We start from the raw sequence: 16,585 nt of genomic DNA, 5'->3' as shown, positions 1-16,585 counted from the left end.
AATGAATTTAAAGATGGGACTTAAATGCTTCTACTGTATTCTGTTTTTATTTACGATTTACACAACTAGGCAGAGTCGTGACCATGGCGGAGAGAGTATACAGGTAAAAGCCAGTAAATTAGAATATTTTGAAAAACTTGATTTATTTCAGTAATTGCATTCAAAAGGTGTAACTTGTACATTATATTTATTCATTGCACACAGACTGATGCATTCAAATGTTTATTTCATTTAATTTTGATGATTTGAAGTGGCAACAAATGAAAATCCAAAATTCCGTGTGTCACAAAATTAGAATATTACTTAAGGCTAATACAAAAAAGGGATTTTTAGAAATGTTGGCCAACTGAAAAGTATGAAAATGAAAAATATGAGCATGTACAATACTCAATACTTAGTTGGAGCTCCTTTTGCCTCAATTACTGCGTTAATGCGGCGTGGCATGGAGTCGATGAGTTTCTGGCACTGCTCAGGTGTTATGAGAGCCCAGGTTGCTCTGATAGTGGCCTTCAACTCTTCTGCGTTTTTGGGTCTGGCATTCTGCATCTTCCTTTTCACAATACCCCACAGATTTTCTATGGGGCTAAGGTCAGGGGAGTTGGCGGGCCAATTTAGAACAGAAATACCATGGTCCGTAAACCAGGCACGGGTAGATTTTGCGCTGTGTGCAGGCGCCAAGTCCTGTTGGAACTTGAAATCTCCATCTCCATAGAGCAGGTCAGCAGCAGGAAGCATGAAGTGCTCTAAAACTTGCTGGTAGACAGCTGCGTTGACCCTGGATCTCAGGAAACAGAGTGGACCGACACCAGCAGATGACATGGCACCCCAAACCATCACTGATGGTGGAAACTTTACACTAGACTTCAGGCAACGTGGATCCTGTGCCTCTCCTGTCTTCCTCCAGACTCTGGGACCTCGATTTCCAAAGGAAATGCAAAATTTGCTTTCGTCAGAAAACATGACTTTGGACCACTCAGCAGCAGTCCAGCTGGTGTCGGTCCACTCTGTTTCCTGAGATCCAGGGTCAACGCAGCCGTCTACCAGCAAGTTTTAGAGCACTTCATGCTTCCTGCTGCTGACCTGCTCTATGGAGATGGAGATTTCAAGTTCCAACAGGACTTGGCGCCTGCACACAGCGCAAAATCTACCCGTGCCTGGTTTACGGACCATGGTATTTCTGTTCTAAATTGGCCCGCCAACTCCCCTGACCTTAGCCCCATAGAAAATCTGTGGGGTATTGTGAAAAGGAAGATGCAGAATGCCAGACCCAAAAACGCAGAAGAGTTGAAGGCCACTATCAGAGCAACCTGGGCTCTCATAACACCTGAGCAGTGCCAGAAACTCATCGACTCCATGCCACGCCGCATTAACGCAGTAATTGAGGCAAAAGGAGCTCCAACCAAGTATTGAGTATTGTACATGCTCATATTTTTCATTTTCATACTTTTCAGTTGGCCAACATTTCTAAAAATCCCTTTTTTGTATTAGCCTTACACAATATTCTAATTTTGTGACACACGGAATTTTGGATTTTCATTTGTTGCCACTTCAAATCATCAAAATTAAATGAAATAAACATTTGAATGCATCAGTCTGTGTGCAATGAATAAATATAATGTACAAGTTACACCTTTTGAATGCAATTACTGAAATAAATCAAGTTTTTCAAAATATTCTAATTTACTGGCTTTTACCTTTACGTCTCGGGGGGCTAAAGTTGCGTCACTGCTGTTTGCAGATGATGTGGTCCTGATGGCACCTTCGGTTCGTGACCTTCAGCTCTCACTGGATCGGTTCGCAGGCGAGTGTTCAGCGGCTGGAATGAAGATCAGCATCTCCAAATCTGAGGCCATGGTTCTCAGCAGGAAACCGATGATTTGTACACTCCAGGTAGAGAACGAGACTCTGTCCCAGGTGGAGGAGTTCACGAGTGAGGGAAAGATGGAGAAGGAAAATCAGCCGGAGAATCGGAGCAGCTGGGGCAGTATTGCAGTCTCTCTGCCGCACTGTTGTGACGAAACGAGAGCTGAGCCAGAAGGCAAAGCTCTCGGTCTACCGAGCTATCTACATTCCTACTCTCACCTATGGTCATGAAGTGTGGGTCATGACCGAAACAATAAGATCGCGGATACAAGCGGCCGAAATGAGTTTCCTCAGAAGGGTGGCTGGCATCTCCCTTAGAGATAAGGTGAGAAGTTCAGTCACCCGAGAGAGACTCGGAGTAGAGCCACTGCTCCTTTGCTAGGTGGTTCAGGCATCTCGTGCGGATGCCTCACGAGCGTCTCCCTAGGGAGGTCCTCATTGCACGTCTCACTAGGACAGGCCAAGACCAGATGGGGGGACTACATCTTCTCTCTGGCCTGGGAACACTTCGGGATTCCCCAGGAGGAAGTTGATAATGTGGCTCTGGAGAGGGAAGTCTGGGGGTCTCTGCTGGAGCTGTTGTCCCCGCGACCCGGTTCCGGATAAGCAGTTGAAGATGGATGGACAACGTGCCAACTTCACTGGTTTTGGGTTTTGTACAAAAAAAAAAAACTATTTGAGGAATCCGACTAATTTAGTGCATGGAAAAACATAGTGAGTGTTAAAGGGGAACATTATCACAATTTCAGAAGGGTTAAAACCATTAAAAATCAGTTCCCAGTGGTTTATTTTATTTTTCGAAGTTTTTTTCAAAATTTTACCCATCACGCAATATCCCTAAAAAAAGCTTCAAAGTGCCTGATTTTAACCATCGTTATAAACACCCGTCCATTTTCCTGTGACGTCACATAGTGAAGCCAACACAAACAAACATGGCGGAAAGAACAGCAAGCTATAGCGACATTAGCTCGGATTCAGACTCGGATTTCAGCGGCTTAAGCGATTCAACAGATTACGCATGTATTGAAACGGATGGTTGTAGTGTGGAGGCAGGTAGCGAAAACGAAATTGAAGAAGAAACTGAAGCTATTGAGCCATATCGGTTTGAACCGTATGCAAGTGAAACCGACGAAAACGACACGACAGCCAGCGACACGGGAGAAAGCGAGGACAAATTTGGCGATCGCCTTCTAACCAACGATTGGTATGTGTTTGTTTGGCATTAAAGGAAACTAACAACTATGAACTAGGTTTACAGCATATGAAATACATTTGGCAACAACATGCACTTTGAGAGTGCAGACAGCCCAATTTTCATCAATTAATATATTCTGTAGACATACCCTCATCCGCGCTCTTTTCCTGAAAGCTGATCTGTCCAGTTTTGGAGTTGATGTCAGCAGGCCAGGGAAGCTAGGGTCGATAGAGGGTTTAGCTCGCTCGTCTGCGGGAACAAACTGCCGCCATTGCTTGCCATTCTACCGAGTTTCTTTGTCCCTGAATTGCTCACACACTCCGGCAGATTCAATGGGGGTCTGGCGGCAGATTTCTTTGACTTTATCGTTGGAAATGCATCTGCTTTGAGTGTCGCAGGATATCCACACATTCTTGCCATCTCTGTCGTAGCATAGCTTTCGTCGGTAAAGTGTGCGGAACAAACGTCCAATTTCTTGCCACTTTCCCATCTTTGGGCCACTGGTGCAACTTGAATCCGTCCCTGTTCGTGTTGTTACACCCTCCGACAACACACCGACGAGGCATGATGTCTCCAAGGTACGGAAAACAGTCGAAAAAACGGAAAATAACAGAGCTGATTTGACTCGGTGTTTGAGAAAATGGCGGATTGCTTCCCGATGTGACGTCACAACGAGAGCGAATATTAGAAAGGCGTTTAATTCGCCAAAATTCACCCATTTAGAGTTCGGAAATGGGTTAAAAAAATATATGCTCTTTTTTCTGCAACATCAAGGTATATATTGACGCTTACATAGGTCTGGTGATAATGTTCCCCTTTAAATAACCAAGTGTTTCAGAAGTCCGTCAATGTTCATTGCGAGCCCCTGAAAGTCTTTACTTTTTGTGTGTTTTGCGAGCACATATGGTGCATTTGTACACGTTTACACTAGCAATCTGCACCAAGGTCATGACAAGTGGCTTCCTGCAAGACCGGGCCATATATCAGGTGTGCGACAGTTGCCAGCAGATAAACGGTGTGCAACGACTCCCGCCCCCTTCTCCGTGTGTGTGTGTGTGTGTGTGTGTTTGTGTAGACGTGCTTTCAGGCAGCCACTTAACAGCCAGGATTAAGTCTGCATGGAGATAATTGCTGGGTGAATGCAGAGGGCGGCCGCAGTGCGCCACTCAAAAGATCCTCAGACACCTTTTGTCAACCTTTACCTTTTGTCTCAGGGCAGCACTGGAAGGGAGAGACTTGTTTGCTCATCGGGACATGAATGCTGTCTAAAGAAGAGGAGTGTCAGTAAATATTGATCTGCATGAAGCACTCTCTCCCCACCCCTTTGGATGGATTCACCCCCGGAGCTCCCGCTCTGTGCATGTTATTGTTCAGGCTGTTTGACATTCACACAAACAGTCCATGTATGAAAGAAGCCGCCTTTTCATGACAAGACAAAGATGTCCTCCGCTCGTTTTGATTTCATTTTTCACATGCAGGGCATACAGGCCGCGAGACTTGAAAAGAAAGTTTGTTCATGGACCGCACCGTACAGTTTCAGTGGTTATTTCAATGAGATCCAGTTGGAAAACGTAACCACTGAGGGAGGGCGATGCATTAAAATGACTTTAAACGGAAATAACGCAACACTTTTGGAGTACGAATAATATTATAGTATGTATATATGTAAATATATAATGTATAATATTATCGCTTTCAGTAGCAAACGTGTTTATTGACCATTAAATTACATATTAATGTGTTGGACTGTTTAATTAATGTTTAATTTTAAGACTGTAAACAAAGGTGTACCACTGGAAAAAAAGTTTTGGGGGAATAAAATCACTCAGAAAAGTGGGCATAATAAAAAAAAAAAAGGTCAGGATTTCCTACAAATTGAGCTGTGTTTTATCTAGAACAAAAGTTGTGCTTTTATGTGAATAAAGTTATGTTTTTCAAGGAAATTAACACAATTAAGTTGTGATTTTTACAAGTCCATATTTATCGTTTTTATTTTTTTAAATATTGTGAAATTATTCAAGTGAAAATGTTTATTTTCATCTTGTAGGATTATGATTGTATTCACGTTTTTTTTTTACTTTTTCTTTCTAATTTTTTTGGTTGCAATTAAATAAAGCAAATAATAAAATGCTCCCTAAAAATATTTTTCAACTGAAATTATTATAACTTTATTTCAGTGAAATTATGCATTGTTACTCATATTATTTTATATTTATTATTGTTGTTTATTGAAAAAAACCATCACATTTATTTAAGTGAAATGGTGTACTTTCTTTATATAATATTGCACATTTATTCTCAATAATCTCATGTTTTTTATTTTCTGAAATACTTATATTTCAAATTACAAATTTGTTCACATAAAATTATTTTTTTCCTGAAAACATTACTTGATTTTATTAATATTATGCATTTTTTCCCCAAAAATTACAACTTTAGCATAATTTTCTTCTTTTTTTAATCAAAATGATATTGCGTATTTTTGTGGTAATATTATAACTTTATTCCCACACAATGTATTTTTCAGGAAAAAAATGATGACCTTGTTCCAGCTAGTATCATAATTTTTTTTTTTTTTCTGAAAATGCTGTGACATTTATCAAACCTAATTCTCATAAAAAAACATTTTCCCCTGGAAAGAACAGCTAATTCCAGTGAATTATGCATTTTTCTTAAAATATTACAACTTTACCTCCATTAAATTTATGTTTTTGTTCGAGAAAATATTATTCCAGGTATATTGTGTACTTTTTGTTTGCAATATAACTTTATTCTGACAATTAATATATTTTTCTGCAAGAATATGACTGTAATTTATTGTCATAATGTTATAACTTAACTAGAATAAAGTTATTGTTTTTTTTCCTGAAAATATTATGACCATTACAGTGAGACTTATTTTTACTTTATTCTAATCAAACGTTATTTCCCCCCTTAAAAATAATACCTTATTCCAGTGAATTGTAGTAATTTTTGTTGCAATATAACAACTTTATTCTCAGAAATTGTCTTTTTCTGAAACAATATGACTAATCCAGTTTTATTTGCATGTTACTACACCTTAAATAGCATAAAATTAACATTTATTTCTCAAAATATTATGACTTCATTCCAGTGAGATTTTTTTTTACTTTATTCTCATAAAAAGTTTTTTTTTCGGGAAAACAATGCTATATTCCAGTGACATTTTTTCTTGTTATATTACAACTTAATCATTATAAAAACTTTTTTTTTTACGAAAACATTACAAAACCAGCACAGTAAAAAAAAAAAAAAAAGATTTCATACTTAATACTATTCATACTTTAAATATGTTTTTTCCCGAACATTAGTTGAGTTCAGAGAACGTCTGTATATTTCTTCATAATGCTATTTTGTTATCCTTTAGAAAACATTTTGCAAAAGCATTATGACTTTTTTTATACTGAAATGATCAATCATTTATTGTAATATAACAACTTTATTCTCAGAATGTTTATTTTTCTGAAACACTATGACATACATTTTTCTTTTCATATTATTACACCTTTAATAGCATAAAATGAACATTTATTTCTGAAAATATGACTTCATTCCAGTGAGATTTGTTTCTTTATTATCATAAAAAGTTTTTTTCTGGAAAACAATACTGTATTCCAGTGAAATTTTTCTTGTCATTTTACAACTTAATAATCATAAAAATATATTTTTTTCTGAAAACATTATGAAACCAGCACAATAAAATGTATTTAATTTTATACTTAACACCAGGGGTCCCCAAACTACGGCCCGCGGGCCGGATCCGGACCCCCAGCATCCAAAATCCGGCCCACGGGAAGTCCCAATTTAAAAAAAAAGTATTTATTTTTATTTTATTTTATTTTTATTTTTTTAATCTTTCCTTTCTAATCCATTTTCTACCGCTTGTTACTCTCGGTGTCTCCTAGCCGCTCAGGCAAATCATATTGTCTAAAAATTAATTTTCCCATCGATAATGTGACAATGTTAAATGTCAAAACGGATTAAAAAGACAATGTATATATATATATATATATATATATATATATATATATATATATATACATATACACAGCCCGGACACATTTTTTTAACCCAATGCGGCCCACGAGTCAAAAAGTTTGGGGACCCCTGCTTAATACTGTTCATACTTTGAATATGTTTTCCCCTAGTATTACTTAAGTTCAGAGAAATTCTGTATTTTTCTTCATAATGCAATTTTATTATGCTTTAGAAAACATTTTGCAAAAGCATTATGACTTTTTTATACTGAAATGATCAATCATTTATTGTAATATAACAACTTTATTCTCAGAATGTTTATTTTTCTGAAACAGTATGATTAATCCGTCAAACTGTATATTTTTCTTTTGATATCACACCTTAAATAGCATAAAATTAACATTTATTTCTAAAAATATTATGACTTCATTCCAGTGAGATTTTTTACTTTATTCTCATAAAAATGTTTTTTTTCTTTTTTTTCTGGAAAACTGTATTTCAGTGAATTTTTTCCTGTCATATTACAACTTAATCATCATTAAAAAAAATAAAATTCTGAAAACATTATGAAACCAGCACAGTAAAATGTATTTAATTTTATACTTAATACTATTCATACTTTAAATATGTTTTTCCCTAACATTACTTGAGTTCAGATAAATTCTGTATTTTTCTTCACAATGCAATTTTATTATCCTTCAGAAAAATATTTAGCAAAATCATTATGACTTTTTTTTATACTGAAATGATTAATCATTTATTGTAATATAACAACATTATTCTTATAAATTTTATTTTTTTGAAACAATATATTGTTTGTATACTGTATATTTTTCTTTTCATATTGTTACACCTTAAATAGCATCAAATTAACATTTGTTTCTAAAAATATTACGACTTCATTCCAGTGAGATTTTTTACTTTATTCTCATAAAAAAAATAAAATTCTGGAAAACTGTATTTCAGTGAATTTTTTCCTGTCATATTACAACTTAATCATCATAAAATGTATTTTTTCCTGCAAATATTATGAAACCAGCACAGTAAAATGTATTTAATTTTATACTCAATACTATTGGTACTTTAAATATATTTTTCCCTAACATTACTTGAGTTCAGAGAAATTCTGTATTTGTCTTGATAATGCAATTTTATTATCCTTTAGAAAACAAGCATTATGACTTTTTTTTTTTTAAAGTAACAAAGACTTAATTTAGAGTTATTTGGACACTAGAGGAACATATAAGGGTTAAGGTTAGGGTTAGGATTACAAATAAGCAATAATTTTAAGGTTATTGAGGGAAGACTCTTAGTTAATGGCTTACTGGTTGTATAATAAGGCCATGCATAATAAGGCATTAATAAGTACTTCATAATGACTAATTAAGAGCAAATATGTTACTAATTTGCATGTTAATAAGCAACTAATTAATGGTGAATATTTACCCCATACTAAAGTGTTACCGACTATTTTATACTGAAATGATCAATCATTTATTGTAATATTACCAATATAATTTTCATGAAATTAAGACCTCATCCTCTCTCCTTTATTCTTGTGGTGTTGTTTCTGCAACTTTACCCAAACAATCACGTCCTTTAGAGCCCGCAAGAAAGACATTTTGCTCAACCGACAACCGCCGAGCCGTGCGAGCATGCATATTTTAACACGCCACCTAAATAATTGAGACACTTTCATGGCTGTACTCATCTGACTGGCGTTGGGGCTTCTGTTTGGACACACCGTGACGAAAATGAGCCGGCCATTGTGAAACCTGACACGCCCACGCACTTAAACGTCAGTGAGTACAGTAAGCAGTGTGTGTGTGTGTGTGTGTGTGTGTGCGTGTCATGCCCCTGCTGTAAGTCATCTGACTTGGCAGCAGCGTGTCTGAATGAGCTGATCCATCTTGTGATTGGTGCAAAAGAACGGGAGCGTCGGCCTCCATTCAGGGGTCCTGACCGTGACTTCACCTTTCCTCCTCCAGGGGCCGGGATGAGGAAAAAAAAAAAAATGAGTGAGTGCCAGTAAGAGATTGCACTATAGGAGCTCCCTGCGGCTATCCTTAAACTTCTGGGTCATGCTATTGAACACGGGACCGGCTGTAGGTGAATGCCTGGCATGAAAAGGCGGGAAAAGGGGTCAGAGGGGGTCAGGTTGCACATTAATAATACTAATATCTATTTGCCCCTTTTAGTGAATACTTCAGTGCAGTTCAGTTTATTTGGAACTAGTGTTGTAACGATACCAACATTTTGGTACCGGTACCGGTACTAAAATTATTTCAATACTTTTCGGTACTTTTCTAAATAAAGGGGACCAAAAAAAATTGCATTATTGGCTTTATTTTAACCAAAAATCTTAGAGTACATTAAGCATGTTTCTTATTGCAGTTAAGTCCTTAAATAAAATAGTGAACATACTACAGAACTTGTCTTTTAGTAGTAAGTAAACAAACAAAGGCTCCTAATTTAGCTGCTGACATATGCAGTAACATATTGTGTCATTTATCATTCTATTATTTTGTCAACATTATAAAGGACAAGTGGTAGAAAATGAATTATTAATCTACTTGTTCATTTACTGTTAATATCTGCTTACTATAACATGTTCTATCTACACTTCTGTTAAAATATAATAATCACTTATTCTTCTGTTGTTTGATACTTTACATTAGTTTTGGATGATACCACAAATTTAGGTATCAATCCGATACCAAGTCGTTACAGGATCATACATTGGTCATATTCAAAGTCCTCATGTGTCCAGGGACATATTTCCTGAGTTTATAAACGTAATGTACATTTTTAAAATTGTAAGATTGGTACGGTACGCTTCAGAAGTGGTATAGTACCGAAAATGATTCATTAGTTTTGCGGTACTATACTAATACCAGTATACCGTACAACCCTATTTGGAACATGCATACAATACAATGTAATGCATGTAGGGATGTCCCGATCCGATATTTGGATCGGATCGGCCGCCGATATTTGCAAAAAAATGCGTATCGGCAAGGCATGGGAAAATGCTGATCCAGATCCAGTTAAAAAAAAAACTCCGGTCCGTGTTTTCCAACGCACCGATTTAAATAATACATTCCACTTTTCTGCTGCTCCCTAATTTCCGTTCCGCATTTTCCAGCACACCTTCAACACATCCACAGGTCTGTGGATTCTCACACAGTTGCTTTTAGCTGCTGGCATTACACGACAGGCTCTTCTCACTCTTTCCTGTGTCTCCCTCTCACAGACAGCAAGTGCACCTTCTTACACACGTCACATACTGTCACGTCATACGTCACATACGTATACGTCCTCCCCGAGCAGAGAGGTAGCAGCATGGCTAACGTTAGCTGTGATGCTAGCGCAGCGGTGTGACCAACGTTCTCTCTAAGGTGCGCGCTTATGCAAATTGCGCACTGTTTAAAAGTCCTCTGCGCATAGCAAATCTATGCAACGCACAAAATCAAATAAAAAAATAAGCGCATAACAATTTCCGACACACGGACACGACAGAGAAAACAGTTTTCGTCATCATTGTTCAAATATTGTGACGTCTGTCGAGACGCTTATCTCCATTCGGTGCCACACGTCCACACCATCAAAATGCCGAGGCAAAAATTTCCAGATCAACACCGTATGAAAAAAATTGTGATTTTTTTTTGTTGTGATTTCCTTCTCTGCATGAAAGTTTAAAAGTAGCATATATTAATGCAGTATGAAGAAGAATGTTTTAATGTAGACATGCAAGCCTTGAAAGAAAATGTTGAAAATCAAGACTACATTTCCTGCAAATGGATGCATTTCTACCCTATATTTTAACTTTAGATTTATTCTCATATCAAACTCTTTTGGCTGTCTTTTTGACACTTACATCCGGCGCCCCCCTCCACACCCTGGATTATAAATAATGTAAATAATTCAATGTGATTATCTTGTGTGATGACTGTATTATGATGATAGTATATATCTGATAGTATATATCGGTATCATGAATCCGACTTAAACAAGTTGAAAAACTTATTGGGGCGTTACCATTTAGTGGTCAATTGTACGGAATATGTACTTCACTGTGCAACCTACTAATAAAAGTCTCAATCAATCAATCAAAACACATAGAATCATCATACTGCTGTGATTATATGCATCAAGTGTTCATTCAAGGCTAAGGCAAAATATCGAGATATATATCGTGTATCGCAATATGGCCTTAAAATATCGCAATATTAAAAAAAGGCCATATCGCCCAGCCCTAGTTCCAATGATGCCATTTCTGTTTGTCATGTATAATTTGGTCTATTTTGTGTTTATCCTTGAATAAACAGGTCAGTTTCTTGTTACCAACCATTGTGTATTATTCAAACTCCCCTAATTCAGCTGGCTAGTTGTTATCAAGAGTACTAAAACCCTTTTCAACATGATTCTGACAACTAAGTAGGCTAAATAACTTTAAACTTTAATACATGCTCGGATAGGCCATTATCGGTCAGTATCGGTATCGGATCGGAAGTGCAAAAACAATATCGGTATCGGATCGGAAGTGCAAAAACCTGGATCGGGACATCCCTAGTCCAAACGTGATGAAATAAAAGCACGGATTACCCCGCTCAAAGTCGTTAAAAGATAAAACTGATTTAATTTTTGCTAAAAATCTTAGATGATAAAAACAACATCGTACAACGGAGTTAATCTGCAGTTCCAATTAAAAAACAGTTTAAGACCAATGTCTTGAAAAAATATATCACTCTTGAATCAACACTGTAGTTAATACTATGATCAATGTTAATTAAAAACTAAATGTGAGATATAAATAATAATGGAAGTATAATTGTTTGTATATAGTATATAATTGGTGCAGGATATTTCACATGCCTTTACTGTGTATATGTCATAATCCGTGGTCCGGATCATGTTTGTTTAGTTATTTTCTGTTAGTGTTGGACTGCTTTAGTTCTTGGTTGTGCTCCTGTGAGTTTGTTTTGGTTGTCATGGTCACTCATTGTGTTCACCCGTCTCTGATTAGTGCTCGACCGCTCACCTGCTTCCCGAGCGCTAATCAAAGGCATTATTTAAGTTGCCTTTGCCAGTCACTCGTTCTGCCTTCGTTGTCTTTATGTCACACCGGCTTATATCTGATTCTGACCAAGTAAGTTTCCATCCTGCTAAAGAGTAGCTCATTGGTTTTTAGGCACGCTTGCCTTTTTTCTTGTATTGTTTGCGTTTGTGGTAGTTTGGATTATTTATGTTAATAAATCCAAGGATTTTTTATGTTAATAAATCCAAGCCTACCTTCACGCTGTCGTCCGGAGCCGTCTTTTGCGATGGAAGAACAACCCCGCAGCAAGCTGCGACCCCCATGTGACAGTATATAATTGAACTGTGTTTATGTTGTGTATAATGTGTATTTATAATATGTTGTACAAAGGACATTTCATCATTTTCGGAAGTTCATCTTGTACTTGACATTGTTTATAGCAGGGGTGCCCATTACGTCGATCGCGAGCTACCGGTCGATCTCAGAGGGTGTGTCAGTCGATCACCAGCCAGGCATTAAAAAAATAGTCCTAAAAATGGGCGATCATAAATCTTCACTATGACGTCACTTTCGTCACTTGATTGACATTCACGGCACCCGAGGGTCTTCTGAGAAAACGCTGGCTGTTGCCAGCTCATTAAAATTACCGACTGGAAGGCGAGAAACACTTTATTTCAACAGACTCTGGCGCCGTACCTGTCGTCAAAACTCCAAAGACCGACTGCACAGTTGCACAATTGCGCTACCAAAATAAGAGTCTCAGAAAGTTGGCGTGCACAAGCTACCAAGCTACGGAGTTTGCCGACAATGTATTTCTTGTAAAGTGTATACAAAGGTGTACGGAAGCTGGACAAATAAGATGCCAAAAACCAACCACTTTCATGTGGTATTGGACAGAAAGGAGGACTTTTTTTCTCCTCCATTCGAAAATGCGGACCTTATCAGCACCACTGCATAATCAATGCAAGTCATCAGAATCAGGTAATACACCAACTTATATTCTTGTCTTCATGAAAGAAAGGAATCTATATGTGTTAAACATGCTTGTATTATCTTTAAACACCTTTAAATTATTAACAATATTAACTATATGTGTTAAACATGCTTGTATTATCTTTAAACACCTTTAACTTATTAACAATATTAACTATATGTGTTAAACATGCTTGTATTATCTGTAAACACCTTTAAGTTGTTAACAATATTAACTATATGTATTAAACATTCTTGTATTATCATTAAACACCTTTAATTTTTTAACAATATTAACTATGTGTTAAACATGCTTGTATTATCATTAAACACCTTTAACTTGTTAACAATATTAACTATATGTATTAAACATGCTTGTATTATCATTAAACACCTTTAATTTTTTAACAATATTAACTATATGTGTTAAACATGCTTGCATTATCTTTAAACACCTTTTACTTGTTAACAATATTAACTATATGTATTAAACATACTTGTATTATCATTAAACACCTTTAATTTTTTAACAATATTAACTATATGTGTTAAACATGCTTGCATTATCATTAAACACCTTTAACTTGTTAACAAAAACATATATTTCATAAATAAGTAAATGTAAATTATATACATGAATGAGGTAGATCCCCACGACTTGATCAATTGAAAAGTAGCTCGCCTGCAGAAAAAGTGTGAGCACCCCTGGTTTATAGGGTTAGGCGCAATAAGTGTTCAACTTCAGCCTAAACCCTTTCGGTCTGCAACATTTTCAATCTATGAATGTACAACTGTTTGTTTATTTTGTTGACCAATAATAAACCAACTAACTAAACTAACTAACAATTTAAAATCATTGTCGAACTTAAAACCGAGATTTGTGACTGTGGGTTTAAATACGGCTTCAGGGGGTCCAGGTGACTGGGGGGAGTATTCTGTTTCACTTTTGAGTCAAATACAATTATTTCGTCTTATTCTCATTTAAGTTTAGAAAGTTTACCGCCAACCATGCCCGTACTGAATGTTTCGATCAATTCGATTACGAAGTAGTGTTGCACCACCCGCTAACAATTACTACTTTTGTAGGCCGTTCTTAATCTCTAGTCATCTTCCTGCGGTGCCATCCTTCCGTTAAACAATTTTCACCGTCAAGGGACTTTCTGTGTGCCCCCCCGGGGGACGTCAACAAACCACTTGTGTGAATGCTGCCTTTGAGCAACACAAAGACTTCCTTTCGATTTCGTCAACATCATGAGAATCCCTGACAAGAAACACGAAGTGCGGCTTTTAAAACTTGGCACGTATCGACAATCACCATGTTATTCCGCTGACGCCATTGGTGGTGAGTTTCAAGCATCTGCTGCCACCTGAGGGCATGGAGGGGCTGAGGATGTTTGATGGAACTGCAAACACTCGTAAACTTGATTCACCTTTGTCAGCATGGCAGCATGGTGCCCCGAGAAGATACTGCCCGTCTACTCCAAACGATATTGTAAAGATCAACTTCAAGATTTGAAGTTCTTTTTATACATAGTAGAATCATTTTTTTTTACATTACATTGCTGGAAAATGTATATGTGAATTATTATTATTATAATTACCTCCGCCAGAAGGTTATGTAATTGTTGCCCTTGGTTTGTCTGTCAGTTATCAAACATAACTTAATGAAGGAAATTTACAAAATGAGATGAAGAAAGTGATTACATTTGGATTCTGTCACGTACAAAAATCACAGATTACGCTACCAATCGAACCATGATCGCAACAATCCACATTTTGTGTTATTAATGCGTGAAACTGGTATCTAAACATGGTGTAGCTCCTTTCTTCTGAATGCAAGTGCTCCTACAGCAGAGTACACATTCTGTATTCCTCCAAAATACAAAATCTGGCAAAACACCAACGAAAAGCAAGTAATTCTTATCAAAATCGTGTTTACCGTATTTCCTTGAATTGCCGCCGGGTATATATTATCCGCATGCCTCGTATTACCGCCGGGTCAAACTCGTTTCGCAAAATAATTAGCGCATGCTTAGAATTACTGCCGGGTCAAACTTGTTTAGCAAAATGATTAGCGCATGCTTCGTTTTACCGCCGGGTCAAACTCGTCACGTCACGAGTGACACTTCACCTTTCAAGGCATAATTTTCCAAAATGGAGGAGGCTAATTTCAATAATTTAAAATCCCATAAAAGGGAAGAAGATAAAGAGCTATTCAGTAGGATTTAAGGTCCAAGCTATTGAATATGCTAAAAAGAACAATAAGCAGCTATGTTTTATTAATATACCGGTAACTGTGTGTGTCAAATATGAGTCATTAAATGACTCCCGCCTCATGGTGGTAGAGGGCGCTAGTGATCCCAGGGAGCATTTTTGCGACTACTCGGCTGCAGAGTAAGTGACAACAAGCAGCAACAGTTAGCAGCGATCGTTTATTTTTTCCTCTCGCCTGGACTTTTAACATGGATGATTACATATCTAAAATAAAACAGTTTTCTAAAACGGACTTTTAATCGAAGCAGGAGGTAATAATTAAAGGAAGATCTCCATCGAGACAAAGAGACTTTTAAAACTGAAGAAAGATAAGGAAGACTTCTATAAACAAGTTATTGATGCTTTTATTCAGAAGGAGCGGCACATGGACTTCATTTATAAGTAAAGGTAAGACCATAATAACGTTTTTTTTTTTAATTAAATGTGCTTTTCATGATGGTATCCTTACATCACACTCAAATTTATAACCGCATGCCTAAATTTACCGCATGCTTTTGGTAAGCGCCGGAGTGAGAAGAGGTTTTAAAATAATTAGCGCATGCTTACATTTACCCCATGCCTTTGGAGTGAGAAGTGGTTTTAAATGAATTACCGGCCCGGCGCTAATTCAAGGAAATACGGTATGTTGAGCTAAATAAAAAAAGAATAATGTTTCAAAAAATATTTCATTAAAACCAATTGTCCAATCATGGTAATATAAACTTGAAAATAATCTGTCTTTGGTACACTTAATAATGATAAAAAAACAATATCTATGTACGATTAAATTTGAGTTAACTATTAATAAATTGTGATTACCGTATTTTTGGACTATAAGTCGCAGTTTTTTTTCATAGTTTGGCCGGGCTCCAGTGCAACTTATATATGTTGTTTTCCGTTTTTATTATGCATTTTCGGCAGGTGCGACTTATACACCGGTGCGACTTATACTCCGAAAAATACGGTAATCGCGATAAATTCTTTAATCGTTCTAACAAGAACACACCTTTTTTTTTAAGCATTATAAATTGTAAATAAATGTTAGTATGTGATCTAAAAGTAGATTAGCTGCATTAGCACTTATAATTACAATATCACTAACACTTATACGCCATAATCACGAGATGTTGATGGAGTTTTGTTGGCGGTTTAGAGGGCTTGATGGGAGAAATAGTATACTCCCTTTAGATCACCGGTGTCAAACTCAAGGCCCGGGGGCCAAATCTGGCCCGCCACATTATTTAATGTGGCCCGCAAAAGCCTGG

Source organism: Nerophis lumbriciformis, linkage group LG32, assembly GCF_033978685.3.
Source record: "Nerophis lumbriciformis linkage group LG32, RoL_Nlum_v2.1, whole genome shotgun sequence".
In the NCBI taxonomy this organism is placed as follows: domain Eukaryota; kingdom Metazoa; phylum Chordata; class Actinopteri; order Syngnathiformes; family Syngnathidae; genus Nerophis; species Nerophis lumbriciformis.
This window is presented reverse-complemented; position numbering follows the sequence as displayed.